We start from the raw sequence: 13,839 nt of genomic DNA on the forward strand, positions 1-13,839 counted from the left end.
GCTTCCATGTGAGGGTGGGGCTCAGGTCCCACTGGTCTCCACTGACACTACCTCGTGGGAAAATCAGAGCATCCCTTGCTTCTGCGGTGGGAGAGTGAAAGATCTGCTCCCCGATTGCTTTCCCAGTGGGGGGAGTGGGGAGAAATCCCCAATCAATAGAAATGGACTAGAGGCCAGACAAAAAAATTCAAGCAAGGCTTTACTGGGGCCCCTGATGCAGCACCGGGTGTTGGGTGGGGGTGGGGGGTGGGGAAGCGAGAACAAACAACAGGTTCCCTTGCTTGTTCGCTGGCTGAGGTGGGGCGAGCTTGTTCCTTGTATGGGGTGAGGGTAGGGGTGTGTCCAGGGGTTGGGCCGGAGGGGTGGCTTAGGTGTTTTGCCCACCCCTTAGGTGGTGTCGAGTGCAGGGGGGCATGCACAGTACCCTGCTTTAGCTCCCAACACCATGTTTTTGCTCCTGCTCTTCAGAAGTGGTAGCTGAGGTTTTGTTTGTTGTTGTTTTTGTCTTTTGTGTCTTTTGGTCCAGAATTTGCCCCAATTGTGCATGCACACAGTTATTTTTAATCCCACATAGTTTCTTTGTATTTTGTAGCTCGAGGAGAGGTGTGTCCAGGTGCAAGTTTTGCAGCACTGCCGCAAAAGGTCCCAGGTCCCAGACCCGTCTCACTACCTGCTTCTACCAGGTGTGGGATTGGGTTGAAGATCATTCCCCCAGCAGGGGAATCAGAGCGTCATCACATGCTTCCACCTACAGGACGTGGGAATGTGTAGAAGATTATCTCCCCTCTTATCCTCTAATGGGAGACAGTTTTTTTTGTTGGTGTTTGACTGATACAGAGCTGGTAATATGAAAAGGTTTTCTATTCTGCTAGGCTGCCGTCTTCCCAGTCTTTTGACTAGAAGAAGCAGGTTTTACTTAGCTTTTTTTGTTTGTATCTATTTGTCGTTCTGAGTCACAAACTTTTCCAACAGTTTGTGCTATTTAGGACGCAAAAGAAATTAAATTCAAAAGTCAAACAGACAATTCCCCACCATGTTATTACTCAAGTCTTGATGTCCCTAGACAGTTCATCTTCTTTCCCCCTTTCAGAGCCTTCCTATGTTTGCTGTGTTATGTCCAGAGGTCTTTTTAGTTGTAAGTGGAAGGACCTAGAAAGAACGGAGCTACTCCATTTTGACCGGAACTAAGAACCCAAATATACATTTCTTAAAAGAACTAAAAGCCTGCAAATGTTGAAGTTGAAAAGGAAAAAAATATTGCCCACAGACTAATTTTCTTATATCTAAAATATCATAGGTAGGATCAGTTTCAGCATAGCTTGTGAAATCCCAAATTCTGAATTCTCATAACGAGTTTGAAATCATTCCATCCAGGAATGCACGGGTGAGCCACTAATCTCTTTTCTTCTTCTGTGGTAAGAAGTTCTCTTGTTCGTGACTAATTTCACATTTGGTTACAGACTTTCCTTTTCGTTTCTCTGTAATATTTCCTCCTCCCAGTGCGAGCTCGTGGAAGTTCCCTTCAGTGCCCATTCACTGGGATGCTCAGGAGGAATATGGGGCAGGGGCTCTGAATTTCTAGGTGGTCTTCTGTGACCTGGTTCTGCTGTCAGATCAGAACCACAAGTAAGTGTGGAATAATGGTCGTTTTTCTTCAGCTCCTTTTCTGGAAGAAGCACAGTATCTGCCTTTTGTTGGAGGTGAGATGCACTATCTCCTGACTGAAATTAGAAACTTGCATCGCTGTCTGTTGTTTTTCTAAGTCACTTTTGTTTATTTTTTGTACTCAGAAACATCAAGAATGGACCCTGTTTATCAGTTTGTGGAGATAACTGTGTGCTCTTCTCCTTTGTACCGTTTATTTCAGCTGGATTCAACATGCAACACTTATTACTCGAAGGTATGCAGTGATTCTGAAATAAACACAGGCTTTTGCTCAGTTTCTGGGCTTTTTTATGTTGAAAGACTTGCTCTGTCACCACATTACGTGATTTTCCCCGAATGCCTTCTGAGAAGCGTGTCATAATTGTAGCTGTTCCTGTGGTTCAATCTCTCTTGAAAAAAAAAAATGTTCTCCAATAATGGGCGGAAAATACCTTATGCTGCATTTATTCATTTTTCTTATGTGCGTTTCTTTCTTATTCCACAAGGTGGAATGACTTGATTATGGTAAGCTGCTCCATTCTAAGTGTCACTGTTGCCGTTTGAGGGGGTCGCGACTTAACGTGGAATCTTAAAAAGAAAACGTACAAACGTGATACAAATGAACGTATATCCAAAACAGAAATAGACCCACAGACATAGAAAACAAACTCGTGGTTACCAGAGGGGATGGGGAGGGGATAAATGAGGAGTTTGGGATTTAACAGATACACACTATTATATATAGAATGAACCACAAGGTCCTAATGTGTAGCACAGGGAGCTACATTTGATATCTTGTGATGAGCCATAACGGAAAAGAATATGAAGAAGAATGTATATATGTATAACTGAATCCCTTTGCTGTACAGCAGAAATTAACACAACATACTAAATGAACTACAGTAAAAAAAAAAAAATCGTGTTCCTGCAAGCAAGAGCAACCATTTCCTTTTGTTCTCTTCTTTCACATGGAGTTGAATTTCTGGTACTGCCGTCTTTATCACCATTTGTTTGGTTTAAGCTGAGTCTGCTCTGGGTGCTGGATCATTGCTGGTGTGGATCAGAAAAAGTACAGAGCGCCAGAAGAGAAGAACTTATAACAAGCCCTTACTCAGCGGACGCTGCGGTGCCTCTAAACCTGGCCCATGCCGGCTCCTTTTCCAAAAGACGTTTTGAGTTTACAGCGTGTTTTCTGTGCACTGACTCTGTTCCCCACAGCTCTTCTCGAACGGTTTGACTTCTTCAGTAAATACAACCCTCTGTGGTTGTTGCTATTGTTGTTCGAGAGTGTATCTAATCCGTGGTCCTTGAGAGCTTTTTCAACTAGAAATGTTCCTCTGTTTGCACACAGCTGGGTCTGGAGCCTTAAATGAATGTCCAGCAAGTCTGAGATGAGAGGTACATTGGCTTCAGTTGTACATGCTGATTCTGGACTTGGTACAAGAGAAATCTGGCCCAAGGTTTATGCCAATTTCGCCTCCTTTTTATTTGAAATAAGATCACTGTTACTGGGCTTCCCTGGTGGCGCAGTGGTTACGAATCCACCTGCCAACGCAGGGGACACAGGTTCGAGCCCTGTTCGATCCCACATGCTGCAGAGCAACTAAGCCCGTGAGCCACAACTACCGAGCCTGTGCTGTATAGCCCGTGAGCCACAACTACTGAAACCCGCGAGCCTAGAGCCTGTGCTCCATAAAAAGAGAAGCCACCGCAATGAGAAGCCTGCGCACCACAACAAAGAGTAGCCCCCGCTCTCTGCAACTAGAGAAAGCCCGCTTGCAGCAACGAACACCCAATGCGGCCAAAAATAAATAATAAAATAAAATAAATAAATTTATTATTTAAAAAGATCACTGATACCTTTTTTTAAATTGGAGTATAGTTGATTTACAACACTGTATTTGTTTCAGGTGTGCAGCAAAGTGACATATATATATATATATATATATATATATATGTATGTATATATATATATATATTCTTTTTCAGATTCTTTTCCCATATAGGTTATTACAAAATATTGAGTATAGTTCACTGTGCTATACAGTAGGTCCTCGTTGGTTATCTATTTTATATATAGTAATGTGTATCTGTTACTCCCAAGTTCCTAATTTATCCCTCCCCTTTCCCCTTTGGTAACCATAAATTTGTTCTCTATGTCTGTGAGTCTTTTTGTTTTATAAATAAGTTTATTTGTATCATGTTTTAGGTTCCACATATAAGCGATATCATAGGATGTTTGTCTTTCTCTGTCTGACTTCATGTAGTATGATCATCTCTAGGTCCATCCATGTTGCTGCAAATGGCATTATTTCATACTTTTTTATGGCTGAGTAGTATTCCATTGTGTATATATACCACATCTTCTTTATGTAATAAGTTAACTGATATCATTTTTCTATGATTTTTTAAAATTAATGTATTATTTATTTTTGGTTGCATTGGGTCGGTTGCTGTGCGCAGGCTTTCTCTAGTTGCGGCGAGCAGGGGCTACTCTTCGTTGCAGTGCATGGGCTTCTCATTGCGGTGGCTTCTCTTGTTGTGGAGCATGGGCTCTAGATGTGCAGGCTTCAGTAGTTGCAGCACATGGGCTCAGCAGTTGTGGCTCTCCAGCTCTAGAGTGCAGGCTCAGTAGTTGTGGCGCATGGGCTTAGTTGCTCCACGGCATGCGGGATCTTCCCGGACTAGGGCTCAAACCCGTGTCCCATGCATTGGCAGGCAGGTTCTTTAACCACTGTGCTACCAGGGAAGCCTGGTAACTGATATCTGAGTTCTTCAACTCTTCCTCCCAGAGCTTTAATCACCGTTTTTCATCTTTTCAGAGATCATGACAGAAGGCAAATGAAGGAAACATATTTCCTAAAGTGCTCATTTAAAAATTTTTCCAATTTGTTATCCATTTTCGCAGATTTTGAACATAACATGTTTTTGTTATTTGGGTTTATACTTAGATTCCTCTCAGAAATGCCCTTTTCTGTGGCTCTAGGATTCATGGCAGCCGTCGGCACCCACGTACTGAATCCAAAGAGGCTCCTCTGTACCAGGCCCCTGAGAAGACACAGCACTGTTTGCAGTCGAGATGCCTGCATACCTCTTCACCCTGGCCTCCTTCCCTCAGTGCTCTGGCACTCCAGCCTCCTTTCTGTCCTTGAAATACATTGACTCTCTGCTACCCCAGGACCTTTGCACGTCCATTGCTCTGCTATGTGCTCCTCCCTGGGTCTCCACAAGGCAGCTGCCCCTCACCACTCGGGCCTCACCCCCACGCACACACATCACCGTCAGTCACAGCCCATTATTCCACTCAGCTTCCTTTGTGGTGTTGGTGTTCGTTTTGGTAGCTCTTATCAAAATTAACTTACCCTGTGTATTTTTGGGTTAGCAACTCAGCATCTTGTTCCCTTGTAGAATGTAAATTCTGTCCTGGCAGGAACCTTGACCATCCCCTTTTCAGCCATGCGATGATAACAGTGCCCAACACCTAATGATCCTTGTGTAAATATTTGTTCGAATGCATTGTACTGAATCCAATTGAAATGACTTGAAAGGAAATTAATGAAACTATTAAAAGGTGGATATATTTTGGCTTGACCTGAGGGATCGTTCAAGAGAAACGAAGATGTTAAAATTAAGTGCTTGACATGAATTGCTCTGGATTTGCAGCTAGAAAGGAACTTTCTACTAAAGCTGGATTCGACAAAGGAAGTGGAGGGATCCACCTACCTCCTCTCCTTGCCTTCATTCAGCGCTTCACGCATTTGGCCGAAAAGCACTGGAAGATGCCCTGAGACCGGCTGCCTGCCAGGGGCCAGGAATGGGATGAGGAGGACCCCCTATTCCCGTTTCCAAGACACTTGCCATCTGAACCCGTGGTAAGTGCAAAGGCAAGAATACGCACCTGAGGGCCTTTGGAGCAAAGAGCGGAACAGGTCACCAGAGACCAAACTCCACAGAGGTATCATGAGGTGGCTGGACAGTACGAGCTACAGGTAGGCATCCAGGGACCAACTTTGAAGGAAAGGCACAAGCAGCGGCAGAGTTCATGTGCAAAGATCCAGGCAAGGGGAAAACCGGCCAGGAAGCAGGGGACCAGGAGCCCAGCATCCAGAGGGGGTGGGTGGCCTGTGCGACCTACACAGTGCCTGTCAGCCCCAGGTGGGGGCCAGCCCTTCCCTGTAGAGTTGTTGTCATCGTTCGTAAGAGGAAGAACTGTCAGCATTTAGTGAACGCTTACTTTTGTCAGTTGCCTTGGTGACACAGTACGTATGTTTGATCCGTCACAGCCATGTGACGATGTGGGGATTATTATTCTCTCTACTGGATCTGTGTGGAACGACGGCTTTGTCAGCGTGGCTGGCTTTCCCGAGGTTACAGGGCTAAGTGGCAGGGCTGGGCCAGAGCTCAGGTCTGTCTTCTCGGGATGTGTCAGAGGGCCTGGACCACTCAGCCAGCTCACAGATCCACCAACACTGCCCTCGGGCTCTCCCACATCAGCCCCTGTCTCTGGGCCCAGGCCCGGCCTGGCCTGACATTGACATAACTGCATAGGGAGCTCTGGACTGGTTTCGGGTGAGAACAGCACATGAAAGAAAGATGGGGACAGGGAGAGCACACAAGCAAAGAGAAGGAAAACTGGATAGGCGGAGCACCTGGAAACTCAAAAGCCCGGATTGAGCGTGGTAGAAATGCTAAGCACAGGAGAAGAGGGTTTGGTTTGGGGGGTTTGTTGGTTGGGTTTTTTGGCTTTGTGTTTTTTTTTTGCTTTTGTTGCTTTTTGTTTGTTTTTTGTTTGTTTTTGTCTTTGTTTGTTTGGGGTTGTTTTGACCGTGCCACACAGCTTGTGGGATCTTAGTGCCCCGACCAGAGATCGAAAGCACCAAGTCTTAACCACTGGGCCGCCAGGGAGTTCCCTTATTTTGTTTTTTAAATCATTTATTTGTAGCAATGCTGTGAAACATATACTATCGCCTACTATCTGTGAATCTCAAAGAAACATCAAAAATTGTTTAGATGCTTGTGAGTGGCCTCTGGCATCCGTAAGACAAGACTTTCACTAGATAAGGCATGTGACCCCCACGACTGGAAACTTCTCTACTGCAGACTCCGGATGGAAGGAGAGGCATAGGGACATAGAGTGAAGAGCTGGGAAAATCAATAACAGAGGTCACAAGAGGACAGGGAGTGGGAAAGACAGGGAAAGTTCTCCTCCCGTACCTGTGAACCAGCTCTGTATGCTCTCAAAAGAGCCTGAGTTGCCCCCCTCGCGAAAACCAGAGTGTGGAAAGTCAGACCCAAATCCTGGTCTGAAGCAAGAGGAATTTGGGAATATAGAGAAGGGCTACAAAAGAGTGGCCAACGGATGAAACCAAGTGACAAAAGGCAAGATAGAAACAAAAGTGAATTCTGCAGAAGGCCGAGAACGATTTGCAAGTACATGACGGTGAAAAACAACTTTTCCGATTTCTAGCAAATAATTTTTTAAACGTGAATTTCACAACTCAGATGGTAATTGTTCAGATGACAAGATACGCACTGGACCACAGCAGTTTACGAGGCCACAGAGGACACCGGAGCCTCTCCTTTATGGAGGACCCTCGAGGGAGAGCTGAGCTGACACCTGGCTGGGCTTGGCGGTGGTTTTGCTGAAGCCCCAGAGATAAACGAGGGAGCGAAAGCAGGGACACTCCTAACTCCAAGTGCCCTTGTGCAGAGAGAGATAAATGGGCAGTCCATTTTGAGATCCAAAGGGCAATGCAGAGGAAAGCAACCTATGTGATGGAATTCCACCACAGAAAACCCCTGAGAGGCACATGGAGGAGTGTATAGCACATGCTCAAGTAAGAAAAAAAAAATGTAAATAGATGAGTATGTTGTAGGCAAACCATTGAGCCCAAAGGTTTCATAGGTCATTGTCAAAGACCTAGTGTTCATATTGGGTAGAAATGCTCATTATGAAAAACAAACAAACAAAATAAAGCATCTTATGATGAGAGAGTGTCATGGATCAGGGGTCACAATCTGGTTTTGCACACCTGATGTCTGAATTACAAAATAAAATGATTGGTAGGTACATTTTTAAAAGATAGAAGCTAAATCTCTGGGTAGAAGGATTATGGGAGATTTTTATTTGTTTTCAAACTTTTCTTGGAGGAGTGCACAATAGGTTCATGACCGTAGAGAGACAGGAAGAGGGTATTTTAAAAGAAAAGTAAACATCATAGCTACTCCAGGCCATCTACTTCACATTCTAATTTTTTTTTTTTTTGCCAAGAACAGCTTTTACAATTTTAATTGTTTTAAAAAATCAAAAGAATATTTTGTGACTCGTGAAAATTACGTGAAATTCTAATTTCAGTGTCCATGAACAAGGCAGTGGGGCCCCCAGCCACGGCCATTCCTTCACCTGCCTGCAGCCCGGGGACCTCCCACTCTTGTAATAGGGAGTTTACCGACCCCTGTTCTAGGAAGGGGACCCTGACCAGTGCCCTGGGCTCCACGGTGGCACGAGAGCTGACCCATTGCCCAGGCGGCACAGAGGGAGCCCGGGACTTACATGATGGCCCAGCCCAGGTAGTCGGCTGTGCTGCCCCAGTACATGGGGTTGTCCAGGACGCTGAACGGGAACGTGGTCACTCTGGCCTCCTTCAGGATCCCGAAATAGTCGCCTAGGCAGGTCCCCGTGAAGCCCAGAGCCAGGAAACTGGAAAGGACAAACACGCCGCCCACTCCCAGGAGTGCCAGGCCCACGCGGTAGGCCGAGGGGTTGTCCAGGCTCTGGCTCAGCATGGCCTGCATGGAGCGAAGCATGTTGAGAAGCAGGATGGTGCCGCCCAGCGTGCAGCAGGCCACGGGGGGGACCCGAAGGCCCCACTCGGCTCTCGGGTCTTAGGTTCCCATCTCGCGACCACATTCCAGAAGAGCGGATTGAAAGCGATGGTGAGGACTGCAGCCACAAAGTGGGGTTCTGAGGGGTCCACGTAGCCCAGCAGCCGGGTCATAACGCAGAGGTCTGCCGGGGCTGCCCTCACTGTCCCCTGGGAGATGAGAGCCGCGCAGCACAATAAAGGGTTACAGCTTGATGCCGGCTTGGATGGCAAAACGGGGGAGACTGCCCTGGAATCACATTCTAATTTTTAATGGTCTCCCAATTATATCAGTTCTTAGACACTGGGCTCTCTCGGGCGATAGGACATTTCCTAAGCTGGGCCTGGTTCTCCTGAGAAGCTGCAGCAGCCCAGCAGCAAAGCCAGGCCTCCCAAAGGTGCCTGGCCATGTTTCTGGCCTCGGATCCCTGCTGTGGACGCCAACGTCTAACACACAGTTTGTTTTCCAAGCCAAGGCGCCTTCTCAGGAGTGGGCTCGTTGCCACCCTGGCTGGAAAGAAGGCCTGTCCGGCCTGAGCCATTCAACTCGGACACTGGCCTCCAGCCAATGTCTGTCCCATGAGCCCAGGGGCTGCCAGTCTGCTGGGTCAGGAAGCCGAGGGTCAGCGGGCGGAAGTCTGGAGCACACACAAGCTCGCTCCAAGGTCCTCTCATTCTCCCAGTGTTTACCGTTCTCTCTCAAGACAGAGTGCTTTCCTAAATAAAATTAATGATGGCAGCAAAAGTGAAAAACAAACTCCCTCTCTTTCCTTCCCACAGACACCGAGAATTTGAAGGTTCCATGAGAAGTGGGTGGCCCAGCCTGAGAGCAGGGATGGCCGGGAGGGAGGGATCAGAGCCCCCCTCTCCGCCAACGGTGATTCATGGTCATTGCATTTCCCACAATGTAAAGGAACACGGTCTCCTGTCAAAGGAGGACTTCCGTGCCTGAAGATCGAAAAACAAAAATGTGTTTGGAAATTCCAAGTCCGATGGGTAAAGTGTTGGGGCCGTTACAGACCTATGTCTCCACCTGGCTCAAGCCTTTCCTTTGTCTGGCCTTGAACTAGTTCTATCACCTCTCTGAGCGCAATTTCCATCTCTATAAAATAAGGGTAATAATACTAACTTAAGCAGGGTTGGGTGAAAGGGGGGAGGGGTAGGCGGGATGAATTGGGAGATTGGGATTGTCATATATACACTATTGATACTATGTATAAAATAGGTAACTAATGAGAACCCGTTGTATAGCACAGGGAACTCTACTCAGTGCTCTGTGATGACCTAAATGGGAAGGAAATCCAAACAAGAGGAGATATAGGTATACATATAGCTGATTCACTTTGCTGTATAGCAGAAACTAACACAACATTGTAAAGCAGCTGTACTCCAATAAAAATTAATAATTAAAAAAAAAGAAAAGGAGAAAAAAAAGAAGGCTTGGGTGAGAATTAAATACATAGCACATTAACTGGCATATTGTATGCCCTCAATGTTTGGTGGTTATTATTATTATCATACACTTTTCCAATGGTGAATGTTGGGAAAATGAGGCTTTCTCACCAGGGGAGAGTGGGACACAAGGGCAGGGGTTAGCATGAATGATACCTGCCTTCCTGACTGCCCATGTAGAGCAGCAGTTCCCAACCTTTCTGGCACCAGGGACCGGTTTCATGGAAGACAATTTTTCCACGGACCACGGTGGGGAGATGGTTTCCGGATGATTCACTCGCATTACATTTATTGTGCACTTTATTTCTGTTATTATTACATTGTAATATATAACGAAATAATTATACAACTCACCATGATGCAGAATTGGTGGGAGCCCCGAGCTTGTTTCCACTTGCCACTCACTGATAGGGTTTTGATGTGAGTCTGCAAGCAGTTGATTTATCATGGTCTCTGTGCAGTCAAACCTCTCTGCTAATGATAACCTGTATTTGCAGCCGCTCCCCAGCGCTAGCGTCACCGCCTCAGCTCCACCGCAGATCACCAGGCATTAGATTCGCATAAGGAGCGCGCAACCTAGATCCCTCGCATGCGCAGTTCACGGTAGGGTTCGCGCTCCTATGAGAATCCAATGCGGCCGCTGATCTGACAGGAGGTAGAGCTCAGGCAGGAATGCGAGTGATGGGGAGCGGGTGTAAACACAGATGAAGCTTCGCTCACTCGCCCGCTGCTCACCTCCTGCAGTGCAGCCCGGTTCCTAAGAGGCCGCAGACCTCTGATATAGAGGACCTTGGAAGGAAAACCAGCCAGTGACCACCGTCTCAGGTCATGCCTGTCATGGGATAGTGATGTGGGCACTGGAATGGGAGTTGGGAAAGTCATGTCACCTCAGACGCTCTTCATTGAGGACTCAGCATGTGCCAGATACACGATAGAAGCTAGAATAGCAATAGGGTCATCTTGGACAAGTCACTTATTATATATGAGGCTCAGCTTCCTCATTTCTAAAGTCAGGACCAAAACATGAGGTGCTGAAAATAAAAATTCATCGTGAACCGTCAAGTGGCTCTCCAATACGCTGCAGTAGAACTTTCCACACAACTGCGTTCTAAGTTGACACCCTATAAACCACATGTGCAGCTTTTCAAGGGACCCTGGAAACGTATGGATGCCGACTCAATGATAAAGTATGTCATCAGGGATGCAGATGGAAAGGCACCTGGAAGGTCCATACCTTTGCCGTTGGAGATTCAACTAATGTTTCTTAAACACAAAGCAGGAGCCAGCACCCTACCTGGAGCTTTGGATCCCCTGGGTCTGATGCAGAGAGACAGACTATGCAGTACAAGCCCACATAGGAAGTCGAACGCAAGTGAAGAAACTCCCTATGTGGGAAATCATACTAGTCAGAGAAAAGTGGTGGGGTTAACCGCCACTCAACTAGTGATATAACACTTGATAAATGTCTTATGATCTCTCGGTGCACTTCCTCTTAGCTGAAGGGTGCTAGACCCATCTTTAACGTATCATGCGCATTTGAGATGTCACTGCATGCAGAGGGTTTTCAAATAATGACCTGACTCAAAAGAAAAGGTCAAAATCCAACCTAATGAATTCCGAGAGGACTTGTACAGATTGCTTAGCGTATAAGAAACTGATTTCCACATGTATCTTGTAGAAAAAAATTAATTCTACAATCCTGTTGCTTCTAATTATTCAAAATTCAGAAACTGTAAAAAGTTAACAGTTCAACTACATTTAAAAACAATAACAACAACTTTTTCATGGCAAAAAATAATAATAACATGGACAAACTAGGATATAAACGCAATTAGTAACAAATAATGAGGAGGGTTTTTTTAAGGTTATAGTAAGAAAAGAAAACATGAATAGGAAGAAGGGAGGAGAGGAAGAGGGAGAAATTGAGTCATGCGGGTTACAGATTCAATAAGGTACAATAACTTTTTCCTGAGATGACACGGTGTCATGACGCCCACTGGGACAGATCCAGAAGGGGACCGTGGCTAGGGCATGAAGTCACAAAGGTCATCTCTTGTCAAAATGCCAAAGACTGACTCCATTGCCCATGACTTCCAGACTAGGGAACTAGCAGGACAGAGTTCCATCTACTAAGGAAGACTAAGCTAAGCAGGGTAAGAAAGCAATGATGAATAACTGCCCCTCTTATGAGCTAGAAATGCAAAGGCAGTTAAGACCCTGTTCTTCCCAACTAGGAGAAACGAGGGGCCAGCCACAGGACCAGGAATTTCAATCCGATACAGTGAGAACAGGGTTCAGTTGTGCAGTGGGACCAAAGGGGCACAGAGAGGTATCCAGCCCTGTGGTGGTGATGGGGAATCAGGAGATGCTCCCTGGAAGAAGCAGCATTGGAGCTCTGAAGGACGTAGAAGACAAGGGTGTGTTTGGAGGGCAGGAGCCTCAAAGGAGACAGCTCTTCTCCTGACTCCTCCCATTTGCTGGGTGTAAAGTGAGCTGTCCGGGCCTGGATAGCACTTTTCCAGGTGATTCAGAAAGTTCAGGCAGGTTTGACCTGAAGCAGGTTGGATGGAGCCTGAGAGGGGGCTGTGAGGCTGCTATTCCGTCCAACTCAGCCTACATAGCCTCCATACCACCGACGTGCCCTTCCCAGCATTGCACCAGCCAGACCTAGGATTGATGAGAACCCAGCAAGGACACAGCAGCTTGGGGGGGGGGACGTGGGCAGAAGACTGTGGAGAGACTCACCAGCTGCCCCGGGGAAGTGGTCGCCATCTGTAAGGTGACACAATGCTAAATCATTTCTGGAACTCTTGCTGTCTAAATGCAAAGTCCTCTTTTTCTATGATTTTAATCTCCCAGAACAACCAACACTGACAACTGCTTTTCCTTTCAACATGCGTGAAATGATGTGTGTGCATGACCACGGACCCCATCCAAAGACGTGGGGAAATCAGGGGAGGTTTTTTTTTTAACACAATAGTTTGGGGGAAAAAGCATTCCTTGCTTAGGAGAACTATTTTCAAGCACTTGAGAGGTGATGAACAGCTGCTATTAAGTCACTTTAGCTTCTCATAGAATCGGTGAGCAGAGAGAGAGGCAGGAGGTCTCGGAAAGGCTGGGAGCCTGGAGTCAGGCCACCTCCTTCCAGGGGCAGTGATCTGGGAAATGACACGCAGCTCCCAGGATCCCATGTCCTCCTGTGTCGGTTGGGGATGTCAACATAGGATACTGTAACACACACTATCATGCCAACAAGCTCCGAGGAGTTTCCCTAACGCATTTATGTTTGTGTACCGTTTATAACTGTGTATTTCATTATTCAGAAAAGTATTTACACTGATAATATTACTGCTGCTATTAAATAAAACGTACAGTTATTTTAGGACGTCTAATTCTACAACATATTAATTGATTCCCACGGAGGTTTTTTGAGGGTCAAATGAGAAATTGTGTGTCCAGGGCCTGGCACTTTGCCAACACCTAATAAACGTGCTTTGTTACTATTAGTAGTAGTCATATTATCATTGTTGTTATTATAATTTAATAATTATTTCTGAGATGAGCTGCATATAAATTAAAGAGCATTACAATTGATTTCTTCAAAAATATTCTAAGTTTCAGAAACCTTTTTGACAACCCAATCGGCCCTTTCCTCAAACACCCCAAATGCTCTCTCTCTACTTACACATTCTGTAAACACAGGGCCTCGCTCCATTCACACCTCTGCTCATTCCAAGCTGCTGATAAGGATCCAGGCTTTGTTTCCTCAGCTCCACGTCCTCGGTCTGCAGACCACCCGAGGGACAAAAGCCGTTGGCAGGAGCACTCAGGTCCACCCTGGGCCGTCTCAGGATGCCTTCTGTTGAAATGTGGGCTGCCT

General features: G+C 46.2%; 1 pseudogene; it reads right to left on the reverse strand.

The window, feature by feature from the left end:
• Positions 1 to 7,917: 7,917 nt before the first annotated feature.
• Positions 7,918 to 10,121, reverse strand: LOC113632106 (phosphatidylethanolamine N-methyltransferase pseudogene; annotated as a pseudogene).
• Between the last annotated feature and the right edge of the window lie 3,718 nt (positions 10,122 to 13,839).

Source organism: Aethalodelphis obliquidens, unplaced genomic scaffold (assembly GCF_003676395.1).
Source record: "Aethalodelphis obliquidens isolate GAN/ISIS:26980383/991018 unplaced genomic scaffold, ASM367639v1 scaffold35, whole genome shotgun sequence".
Classification (NCBI taxonomy): Eukaryota; Metazoa; Chordata; class Mammalia; order Artiodactyla; family Delphinidae; genus Aethalodelphis; species Aethalodelphis obliquidens.